The 11,940-nt window shown below is 37.2% G+C and overlaps 1 pseudogene; it reads left to right on the forward strand.

The window, feature by feature from the left end:
- The first annotated feature begins 10,970 nt into the window (after positions 1 to 10,970).
- LOC131411720 (cytochrome b-c1 complex subunit 10-like) lies at positions 10,971 to 11,241 on the forward strand (annotated as a pseudogene).
- Positions 11,242 to 11,940: the final 699 nt, after the last annotated feature.

Genomic DNA, 11,940 nt, shown 5'->3' on the forward strand with positions numbered 1-11,940 from the left:
CTCAGCGAGCACTACGCAGACACTGTCTCTTGGGAAACCGGATCTGTCAGGTTGGGAGCTGGGGGTTCCGCCAGTCTAATCCTTCGCTGCTCCAGCAGCCCCATACTGGGGGCATCCAGGCCTCTCTGGGCTAATGGAACTCACCCTCGTTATGAAGCACCCCCTCCCCACAGTCTTTCTGGGGCCCTCTTAAAGTGGAAATGAAGGATCTTGTGCACTATTAAAAGGAAAAAAAAATAGGTGAAGATAATCAAATTCTCGAATTGATTGAATTATGGTGCATCTTTTAATATGACAGACTGAAGAGGCTTCCAGAAACTAGGCCAAATTTTCTGGAGAGCTGCCAGTAATCATACAGCATGAATACATATATAAGCAAGATGTTAATGCTCAACAGTTTTTTTCTTTTCTGACTTAAGCTGTGCAGGTAACAGTAGCATTGAAGTCATAACCAGTACAACCCCAGCAAAAGATGGCAATTTGCTTAAATTGCAAGATAGATTTGAAATTGGAATTGATTAAAATACTAGTGTCTATAGTAGATAAAAAGGAGTTGATTTGTTTTCTAAGATCTTTCAAATATGGAAATTATTAATCAGTGAATCTGCTAGCTTATTACTAGGTATTAGCACTTACAAACACAAATTCCTCTAACATTCTTAGCTATGCGACATAAATTCCTTTAGTTGCATAAGCAAACAAACAACCCATTTCCACATCATTGAATAAACATAAAAAGTAATCAGAGCAACAGCAATTGGAACAACATGGTGTGGAAGGTGGAGGTAATTGGCAGCCTGGCACTAGACTGGAACTACGAAAATGGAGAAAGTGTTCATTGTTTGGCTACAAAGCTCCAAATTTACTAAGTAGGAGATGCAGAGGGACAGGAGAGATAGCGGAAGCAGAGAGAGAAAAGGGGAAGAGTAAAGCCCAGATTATTGGTCAGGAGGGGCCTGGGAGACCTGGAAATTCAGCACAACAGAGACTTGAATGGCTGAACTCCTGATGAAAAACACTCTAGCAAAGCAGCTCTTCAGACAACAAATGGAACAAAACCAGCATTGACATAAACAAGCTCTTGGTTCTAATTATTTGGCAAGCAACTGCTGCGAATCTCAAAGGTGAGTGGGAAAGGCTGGACTGGTGGTTTTGGAGTCTACTCAAGCTGTCTTTAAGGCTCTTTGGGAAACGTAAGTGTCAAAAAGCTTGAGTGTTGGGGGTACCAATTTATTGAAAAAAATGTTTATTGATCTACATACAAATATTTTGCCTGGTACAAAAGTGAATAATATGGAATTCCTGTCCTCAAGAATCATATAGTCTACATGGAGAGAATATATATTTTCAGGAATAATTATATAATAGGACAAATTTTGACAATTGCCCGGGAGAATGATTTAGAATATTCATTCATTCATTCATTTCTGAGAAAGTATGCAATTCAGTGGATTTTAGTATCTTCATAAAATTGTGCAACCATCACCACTATGTAATTCCAGAATATTTTCATCACCTGAAAAGAAACCTGGTAACCATTAGCAGTGACTCTTCATTCCCTGCCTCTCTGGCCCCTGAAAACTACTAATCTATTCTCTGTCTCTATGGATTTCCCTATTCTCAATTGATTCCACAAAATAAACTGACCATAAATATAAGTTTTATTTCCGGACTCTGAAATCTATTCTAGTGATGTTTATGTCTACTCTTATGCCAGTACCACACTGTCTTTATTACTATAGCTTTGTAGGAAGTTTTGAAATCAGGAAATTTGATTTGAATCCTTCAATTATGTTCTTCTTTTTCAGAAGGTTTTGCTATTCCGGGTCTCTTGCATTTCCATATAAATTTTAGCATCAGATTGTCAATTTCTGCAAAAATGTCAGCTGGGATTTTGATAGGGATTTCATTTAATCTGTAGATCAATTTGAGGAGTATTGGCATCTTAACAAGATTAAGCTTTCCAATCCATGATCATGGGATTTCTTTCCATTTATTTATCAGGTTGAGGAAGTTCCCTTCTATTCCTAACTTGTTTAGTATATTTATTCGTGAAATGGTGATGGATTTTGTCAAATGCTTTTTCTATGTCTATTGAGATGATCATGTGGGTTTTATCCTATATTCTATTAATATGATATATTACATGGTTGATTGTTTTATATTGAACCAACCTCAGGTTCCTGGGATAAATCTCACTTGGTCAAGGTGTATTTTTTATATGTTGCTGGACTCAATTTGCTAGTATTTTGTTGCGAATTTTTGTGATTATATTCATAAGAGATGTTGGCCTGGAGTTTTCCTTTCTTGTGATGTCTTTGTCTGTTTTGGAGTCAGTAATACTGGCTTCACAGAATAAGTTAGCCAATATTCCCTCCTCTTCTATCTTGTGGAAGAGTTTATGAAGGGTTGGTATTCATTCTTCTTTAAACATTTTGTAGAATTCACCAGTGAAGCCATCTCATCCTGGGATTTCTTCGTGGGAAGGTCTTTTATTTTTTTTGTCTTTTGTTACTGATTGAATCTCTTTACTCGTTATAGGTCTATTCAGATATTTTACTTCTTGGATCAATTTTAGTAGTTTCTGTCTTTTTAGGAATTTGTTCATTTTTTTCTAGGTTATCTAATTTATTGGCATACAATTGTTTTTTTATTACCTTACAATCCTTTTTATATCTGTAAGATTGATAGTAACGTTCCCTCTTTCATTTCTGATTTTAGTGATTTGAGTCTTCTTCCTTTTTCCTTGGCTCAGTCTAGCTAAACGTTTGTCAATTGTGTTGATCTTTTCAAAGAACCAAATTTTAATTTTATTGATTTTCTTTATTGTTTTTCTGTTATTTATTCATTTCCACTTTAATCTTTATTATTTCCTTCCTCCTGCTTGCTTTAGTTTGCTCTTCTCTTTCTAGTTTCTTAAGATGGAAGGTTATGTTATTGAATTGAGATCTTTCTTCTTTTTTAAATATAGACATTTACAGCTATAAATATCCCTCTAAGCACTACTTTCATTGCTTCTCATAATTTTAGTGTGTTGTATTTTCATTCATCTCAATATATTTTCTAATTTTTCTTGTGATTTCTTCTTTGGCCAATTGGTTATTTACTAGTGTGTTGTTTGATTTCCATATACTTGTTAATTCCCCAAATTTCCTTCTTTATTGATTTTTAATTTCATTCCATCATGGTGGAAGAACATACTTTGTAGAATTTCTCCTCTTTTGAATTTATTAAGGTTTAAATTATGGCCTAAAATATAGTCTATCCTGGAGAATGTTCCATGTGCACTTGAGAAGAAAGTGTGTTCTGCTGTTACTGGATAAAGTGTTCTATAGATGTCTGCTAGGTCTAGTTGATTATGGTATTATTCATCTTCTATTTCCTTGTTGATCTTTGGTCTCGTGATTCTTTCCATTATTAGAAGTGAGGTATTGAAGTCTCCAACTATTTTTATTAAATTATTTTCTGTTCAAGTCTGTCAGGTTTGTTCATGTATTTTGGGGGCCCGTGATTTGAGAATTTTTTTTTTTTTTTTGCTGAGGAAGATTCGCCCTGAGCTAATATCTGTCTCTAATCTTCCTCTTTTCTTTTTTTTTTTTTGCTTGAGGAAGATTCATCCTAAGCAAACATCTGTGGCCAATCTTCCTCTATTTTGTATGTGGGTCACCACCACAGCATGGCTGATGAGTGGTATAGGTCCGCGCCTGGGAACTGAATCCATGCTGCCAAAGCAGAGCATGCCGAACTTAACCACCACACTACCAGGCCAGCACCAATTTGGGAATTTTTAAGAGGCAAAGAACATCAGAAAGTGTGTTCCTCCGTACATACATACATACACGGACCATGTGCTTGTGCAACGCCCCTCCCCCCTGCCAAAATATTCCTTTAAACGGCCTGTTTTTCTGCTTTCTGTGTCTTCTCAAGAAACATTTAGGAAACTGTTAGGCAACAGTTAAACAAGTTGCCAGATAACCACCAAGCAATTCTCTGTTTGAATTAAACAGGTTGGAGCAAAGAATCAAGGAGGTGGGTGGAGTGGAAGACAGAATTATACTCTCTTTCAGTGACATGGAAAACTGTATTGTAGCATCCATGGATGAAGGAGGGAAGTGTTGCCTCAGTGGTCCAGAAAGCTACAAGGCTGTTTGAACTTGTTGTGTGTTTTCAAAGTCACCTTGGAACCTTGAGTGTAATATTCCTAGAGGCTAGTGCCTCTTGCCTTCCAGGATTTAACATTCTCCAGGCACACCAGGATTCTTTACCTGGCAATATATATATATTCATGAATATCTACTTCTACATATATTTATCTTTCATGATTTTACCTCAAAATATTAGAGATGTAGCCCAGAATTTTTTGGTAAAAAAATCCCAGGAATATGTCTAAACTTTTCTTATATTGATTTGTTTTTGCAATTAATGCCTCTTGGGAAGTTGTATTTTCTAAATATATTTGTTTTACTTTTCCTAACTTACCTTCTTGATTAAAGAAGTGTTCCATAAGTATACCAAAGATTTTCTATTAATATTGTTATCCTCAACTTAACTTTTGATAAACATTGAGTGACTTTGAGTTCAAATTACTTATCTCTAAAGTGAAAAGCACCAGACAGATGCATTTGCATATATTGTTTAAGAAGGAAGCTGTGTACTCGTCCACTCAGCAGCGCTGGGCATAGGGTTTATGCCCACTGAGAAAAGCTGAGGAACTCGAGAAAGACACATGCTCAGAATAAAAGACCATTCCTCCCCTAGAACCCTGTTCATAAAGATAAGGAGAGACAGTACCCCTGGGCTGTCAAGATTCAAGTATCAAGTATCAAGAAGTAGTTTTGGGTTCACTCCAGTTCATTGAAGAAGGATATTCAAGACCCTGAAACTTTGGTCCCTAATCATGGCCATAATACTATCAGTCTAGAAATATTTTATAAATGTAACCAAGTGCCCATATGGGACATAAAATAATTCAGTAGAACACCAATAGAATGTATTACCTTGAGCAATCTAAGAATTGCCTACAAAATGTACACGTAAGTACTTGAATGAATTATGTTGCTCTATAGGTTTTTAACCTTAAGCCAGTGGATGTTGGTGCTGTGGACCTCTTTCAAAAATGATGCCTGGGCTTCTGTTTGATGTTTGATGTGTTTGGTGTAGAAAGTAGTGTCAGCCATCTATTAAGACCACTAAATGCATTACAATAAAATGAAGCCATCTACATATGTGAAAATGCTAATTTTTATTTATTTATTTATTTATTTATTTATTTATTTTTTTGAGGATGGAAGTGAAGAAGTGTATGCACCCAAATCATTAAAAAAAATCTACCTTATTAAGATATTGATTAAAATTAAGGAAGTGCAGATATGTTCCTATTTTACCCCATTTGAAATTGTTATTTCTTCAAAAAGATTTTGCTAACGACCGTATCCCTAACCATACAGTAAGATGCAGGTTCTGTATTAGGTTTAAAAATGGGGAATCTTTATTGAGCTAATGCAGTATAGGCCATAACTGACTGGTCTTGGAACCAAAAGTGCTCTACAGACAAAATTGTATGTTGTTTTTAAGAGAGTTTACTTTAAGATCACAAAGAACATAAAATTGTATATAGTAGAGAAAGAAATGTGCCTAATACTTGCTTGCTGTTTGGATTGAACAGGTTAGAAGTTCATCAAGAAGGAAACTATGTATTTGGGGTTGAACAACTTATAAGGTAATAGATTGGGAGAGGTATATTTTAAGTCCAGTTAGGCAGAGTCATGCCTGTAGAGATGACAAAGGGAAAAACATTTGCAAATCATCAGGGCCCACCGTTTAATTTTGTGATAGGAAATATTGTGTGGATTCTCTTTGGCACGAGCTCTTAAAAATCAACTATAAATATAATGAAGTGATACCAGGGCATAGGTAAAAAATGGCCTGAGATGTCCAAAGTTTGGGGCCAGTTAACCTTTATAAATTTGGGAAAACTGATTACCTCAGATTTCACTAGAATCTGAGCTACTTTAAATTCTCCCACAAATTCTTTCCTTCGGTTATTATTTTCCAGAATCTTCTCTCATTACCTGTTTTGGTGGCCAAAATCAGTCATATTTATTATATCCAACATTTTTTAAATCCTCAACGTGGACTTTATAAGATTTAAATTTGATAAATTCTAGATGGCTTCTCCCAATTTTCATTTCGCGTGTTACCTAAAAAGAAGTCTTTGTCAACTCAAGCCCTAGGAGTCCAAATCTAGAATTTTCTGGAGCGCACTTCAGAGATAATCTATTGACAAGAAGAGGAAGTAGAAACTCCTTTCTTACAGCATTATGGAGGAGTTTTAAATGGTTCCTGAATAGCAACAGATCACCAGGATAAGCTGAAATTTCCTCCTTCCATTATAAACTTCTCAGCCCCCTAACTTCCCCAGTCCAGTCAGGAATATAGATGGGCAACTGGCCAGGTCCACCCAGGTGAGGTTTTAAGGGCAGAGTGGGAACCATGTAGGATAGAACTCTGACATGACCCAGAAGAATCCAACTACAAAGCCCATTGTTCCTTTGAAATCTGTTGGGTTGGAAACTGTGCTTTGTTGCTGCCTTTCAGATTCCAGATTTGGACAAACCATTTTTATTGCACACCAGAATCACGGTTCCTTTCCACTCGGCAACTTCTATCCACTGCTCAATTATTAAATATTAATTTTCTCTATGATTTACCCATAAGTGAATATGTGTCTAGAAAGTTGTGGTATTAGGGTCAAAACCAAATAACAATTCAGTTTGTTCACAGCTCATGAATATGTAGGAAGAAAAAGGGGTCCTTTACAAATGCTCAAACACACTCACATGCGCATTCTTCATTACTCTTGCTACTAAAGGCCTTCTGGAGACCACTAGGTGTCACTCTGCACAGATCCCTACACTTGTAGATGCAAAGGCAAGAAAGAACTTTATTCAAGCTTGGTAAAGCTATTCTCCTTTTCTTGAAGACACAGAGAATAGATTCTGCATTCAATGAGTTTGATTTCCCCTTTCTCACCAGGGAAAGTCTTTAATTTATCCTTTATTTAGAACTGAAAGCAAACTTTCTTGAGTTCCCTCCCCTCATCTTCCTTTCTCTTGAGTTTAAAGCTAAGGAAAAGCTGTTTTTTGATGAAAAAACACATGTTGAAGGCTAAAGAATCACATATTTTATGAGCATTGTGGAGGTCTTCCTTTGGGGGTCGCAGTCAAGTCTAGCATCTCCTCAGACTCTTGAGCCCTGTTTGGGCAGAGCAAGCTTTAAGAGAGGGGACCGCCTTTATGGTATGATTTGAAGCTCTGACTGCAAGCATTTCCCCGGCCTCAAATATCCACTTCATTAGTGGGTCTTTCCTACCTGGAGTGAAGGTCGCACCAATGAAATCTTAGCCTTGGGTTAGGTACGTTATGTAAGTAAGAACATTGTTATTTAGTATATGTTGTAAGTGCCCCTCATGAGCACATTACTGTTAAATTAAGTTATGTAAGTATATTAAATTAAAGTTATATTATCTACATGTCCTCTTGAAAGAGAAAGTATAGATTTGAAGGTATAGGTTTCAAATAATAAAGTAAAAGGAGGAGGGACAGGTCTTGATCAAGACAATCAAATGAACAGCGTTAGGCCACAAGAAGTGTAGAGAGGCCAAATTGATTAGGGAACGAAGAGGGACTTTATCTATCCTTGTTTCAAAGTTACCTGTCTCTCTCTGTTTATTACTCTTCTATGAAAACCCCTTTCTCTCATCTAATTTGGAAGATACAGAAAAATTTGGGATGGATTTCATGAAGTAGTTAATAAAGTGCACAAGAAAGGATAGGTAACATGTGAAGTATCTACCATGCTCTAGGCAACATTCTGTGCATTTTGAATGAGAATTCACTTAAATTATCCTTTTGTAATGGAGTAGGAAAATGAAATACAAAGTCTTAAGTAACTTTCCCAAGTTCTCATAGCTGGAATGAAGCAAAGCCAAGGCTAGAACACATTAGAACCTTTATTTGACCTTAGGGAGATAAACTGTTTGTATAAGCCTGCAGAAGAACTCAATTATACATGTATGAGAGCATTCATTGCAGCATTGTTTAATGGGAACACTAGAAATAACCTCAGAGTCCATGAATAGAGTAATGGTTGAATACATTATGCACCTGTTATAAAGACTAACCTAATTCTATAAGTACTTGAAAGGAAAAATTTCCAGGCTAGGTTATAAGATGAAATGGCAATATGTGAAAGATTATGTACAGTATCATCCTATTGCTTTTAAAAAGAGGAACATGCACACTAGATTTTACTCTCTGTGAAGGCAGAATTTTTTTTTGTCTTTTGCTCACCGATGTAACCTCATTGTGTAGAACATTACCTGGTGTAGTGTCAGACCCTAAGGTGACCCCCTAACTATTCCCACCTCCTGACATTCGCATCTTTGTGTAATCTCTTCTTCTGGAGTGTGGATGGGACCTGTGACTTGCTTCTAATCAATAGAATATGGCAAAGGTGATGAGATGTCATTCTCATGATTAGATTTGATTAGGTTACATTATATAAGGCTCTGTTAGCCTACTGGAGGTAGAGATTCTCCTTGCAATCTTGATGAAGTAGGCAACCATGTTAAGGAAGCCCACGTAGTAAGGTTTATAATATCTACTCATGTCATTGTATATGAGCTCAGTTCCTTTCCGCTGGTTAGCGTTCTGTGGTATGAATCCGCTGTACTTGACGTAACTTTTCACCAGTGATGGACACTCAAGTTGTTTCTAATTCTCTGCTATCGCAAACAATGTCTTGGTGAATATCTTTGTAAATATCACACTACAGAATGTGGGCATATGACCCAGGAGTGGGATTCCTGGGCCATAGATAATACGTTATTGAATTTCACTAGGTACTGCCAGGTTGTAGTGCAGGATGGTTCTTGTTTTCTCATATCCTCCCCAATATTTTTTTTATCTGACTATATAATTGTCCTACTACTTTAAAACCCAAGTTGTCTGTCTCCAAAGTTTATGTTCTTATTATATTTAAATGATATCCTAGTCATCCAAGTTTTGAAGACATTCAAAGACATGTTTTTAAACATGAAAAATACAAATACTCTAAATTTCCAGATATTACTGTATCCAGAGTTGAAAGACTGGTCATTATCTGAATATTTTTTGGTCCATTACTGTTTGTTGTTCTCCACTAACTTCGTCTTTTCTGATTATAAGAGAAAAATAGGGGTGTGAGAAGAGAGAAGTTTGGAATATTGCATTGGGGTGTCGGGGAAATAGGCATATGTGTGTGTACACACACACGCACACACACACACACACACATAAAAGGGGAAAGGAAGACAGGCTATGATATGAGAGTAAGAGGGAAACAAGAGTGACATGGAATAACAAAGGGATATATTTTGTCTCTAAAATATTGATTGGGAGTGAAGGTGATAAGGGTAGGAAATGACGAAGGGATTTTTAATATGAGCTTGCACGTGTGTGTGGAGTGAGAGAGGAGGCAGGACCATTGACCAACTGCTGCTTCATCAGGTTGCTTAAGCCATCTCCATATATAGAACTGAGCTTTGAGATTTAATGCACCGAAAGAGCAATAATTAATGCTGTTATTCTTTTGTGTTTGGGGAGATGAGGAAAAGGTAGAACACAATGACTGAATTAAGCATTAGGGTCATGTCAGCATGACCAAATTCTTCTTTGCTTTTTTCCTTTAGAGCTAAATTGTCCAGGTGTTGGAAAAGAAATTTGTAACCAGAATCTCCTCATCACCCAATATTATGTTTTAATTGCTAGGCATGCCAGATTTAAATAGATATAACCAAATCTGCTTATCTGAAGCACATAAAACATAGGCTTTTAAAAGAAATTAAGGCCTATATAGGTTTTTCCTGACAAATTTTGTTTGAAAAAATGTATTGAAAAATAGCAGTTTCTCTTATCCATTTGATGACTGATTTAAGTGTAATTGTCTTATACAAATCAGCAGCAGGGTGTATGCATTATAGTTAAATGAAAATCCATGCTAATGGAAAGCACTGAGATTTAGATAATTGAAACTAGTGATTGAAAAAAAGTGGGCATATTTTTGAAATGCAGTCCCCTAAACACATACTCACACCATGCAGACACCAGCCTGACTATCTCAGGGAGTATGGTCTCCTCTCTCATCAGGGAGCTGAAAACGAGGCTCAGCTTTACCCTCTCCCACGTTAGTGTTGCTGATGGGGCAATAGGTATACGAGAGAGGAAGGTTCAAGATGGACCTTGAAGATCATCCGGAGCCAGCCTCCATCTGGCGCTTGATTCTGCTCAACTTTGTGTCATGGGGCTCTCTAGATTTTGTTTTAATATTTCCAAGTATTAAAAGTTCACTTCCTCCCAAGATAGCCTATTCTATTTCTAGGCAATAAATAGAAAGATCTAAATCTTGCACTATTAAAGCAGATTTCTGCACCCCTTTGGAATTCTCCTATTAGTCCTATTTCTGACCTTTTCGATACACAGAAAAAAAAATTACTGCTTGTTTCTAGTGATAGCATTTGGAACCATCTGTCATTTCAGTCCCAAAGATTTCCCTTGGTAAGGAAAAGTCATTTCCAGTTTTCGTGAATCTCCTGTGTCATAGTTTATTCTCTATCTTGGTCATTATCCTCTGGGCACCTTGTTTTCTAACGATCCTCAAAGTTTAGCAGTCAGAACCGAGGATAATCCTCAAAGAATAAGAGACTGAGAAGAAGGAGAAATCTCCTAGAATAAAATAGAGTCAGGCATGTGGGGGAATATGTCTTGGGTGTTGAATTCTTTTAGTGACTATTTTAAAATCTGAGATGGTTGTTATAAATATAGAGATAAACAAGATTTTTTTAAATATTAATAATCGTGTTTAGCTGCATGTTGAGCAACTGGCATTAACAGTAAGGAAGATGCATGTGGAGGGCCGCAGACGGCATCATGATGCTGAACAGGTTCCTGGGCCTGAGCTACCGGATGCTGGGGAAGAACCTTTTTTGATTCTCACAGCAGGCATGTGGGGTGCCTGGGTGCCATGGGGCTGCTGTGGGCCACTAACTGGCAGCTGATTCTGGACTGGTTGCCTTATATCAACAGCAAATTTAAGGACAATCAATTAAACCACCCCTCCACGGTTCCCTTTGTTGGTGCCATCTCCTCCCAATTCAGCGCCTGCTGTGTCTGGAATGGCCGAAGCCCTCAGGATGGACATTGAGAAAATCCACAATTCAACTTAAAACTTTATGTTTCTGAAAATAGCTTTGATATTTTAATGCACATAGCATTAAACCTCACTCTGAAACTAGATTACTTGTTTATTATAAAAGAATACAACTCAGAAACAGCCGAATGGAAGAGATGTGCAGGGCAAGGGATGGGGGAAGGGGCAGGGAGCATCCATGCTCTCTCCAGGCTCACCAACCTCCCTGAACCTCCACGTGTTCACCAACCTGGAAGTTCTGAGATTTTTTTAGAAGGGAAAATGATATAGGGCAGATTTAAATGTTAAGATCCTAAAAAATTACTAAACAATACAACAATAATGATGCTATCTATAGAAAGTGGGATGAATTCATTCACAAAGTCAAGGACCTTTTGAAATCTAAGGTCATTTGAAGGACCAGAAGCAGGTTGGGGAGAATAGAAGAAACCCATTAATCTCTGCCTATTATCTCTTGACTGGGTCCCTGCAACAGTCTCCTTGCTTTCACTCTGGCGCCTCTTCATCCATTTTCCACACTATAACCAGAGCGATCTTTTCACCTCTTTACTTAAATTCCTTCAATGGCTTCCCATTTCCCTTGGGCCGGTGACCAGTGTTCTTACTAGTTCTGGTCTGAATCATTCTTCCAACTTCACCATACATTCCTTTTCCTTGCCTTCTGTAGCCATACTGACCCTTGTCCAGTTATTA

The sequence above is a fragment of the Diceros bicornis genome, chromosome 12 (assembly GCF_020826845.1).
Source record: "Diceros bicornis minor isolate mBicDic1 chromosome 12, mDicBic1.mat.cur, whole genome shotgun sequence".
Lineage (NCBI taxonomy): Eukaryota > Metazoa > Chordata > Mammalia > Perissodactyla > Rhinocerotidae > Diceros > Diceros bicornis.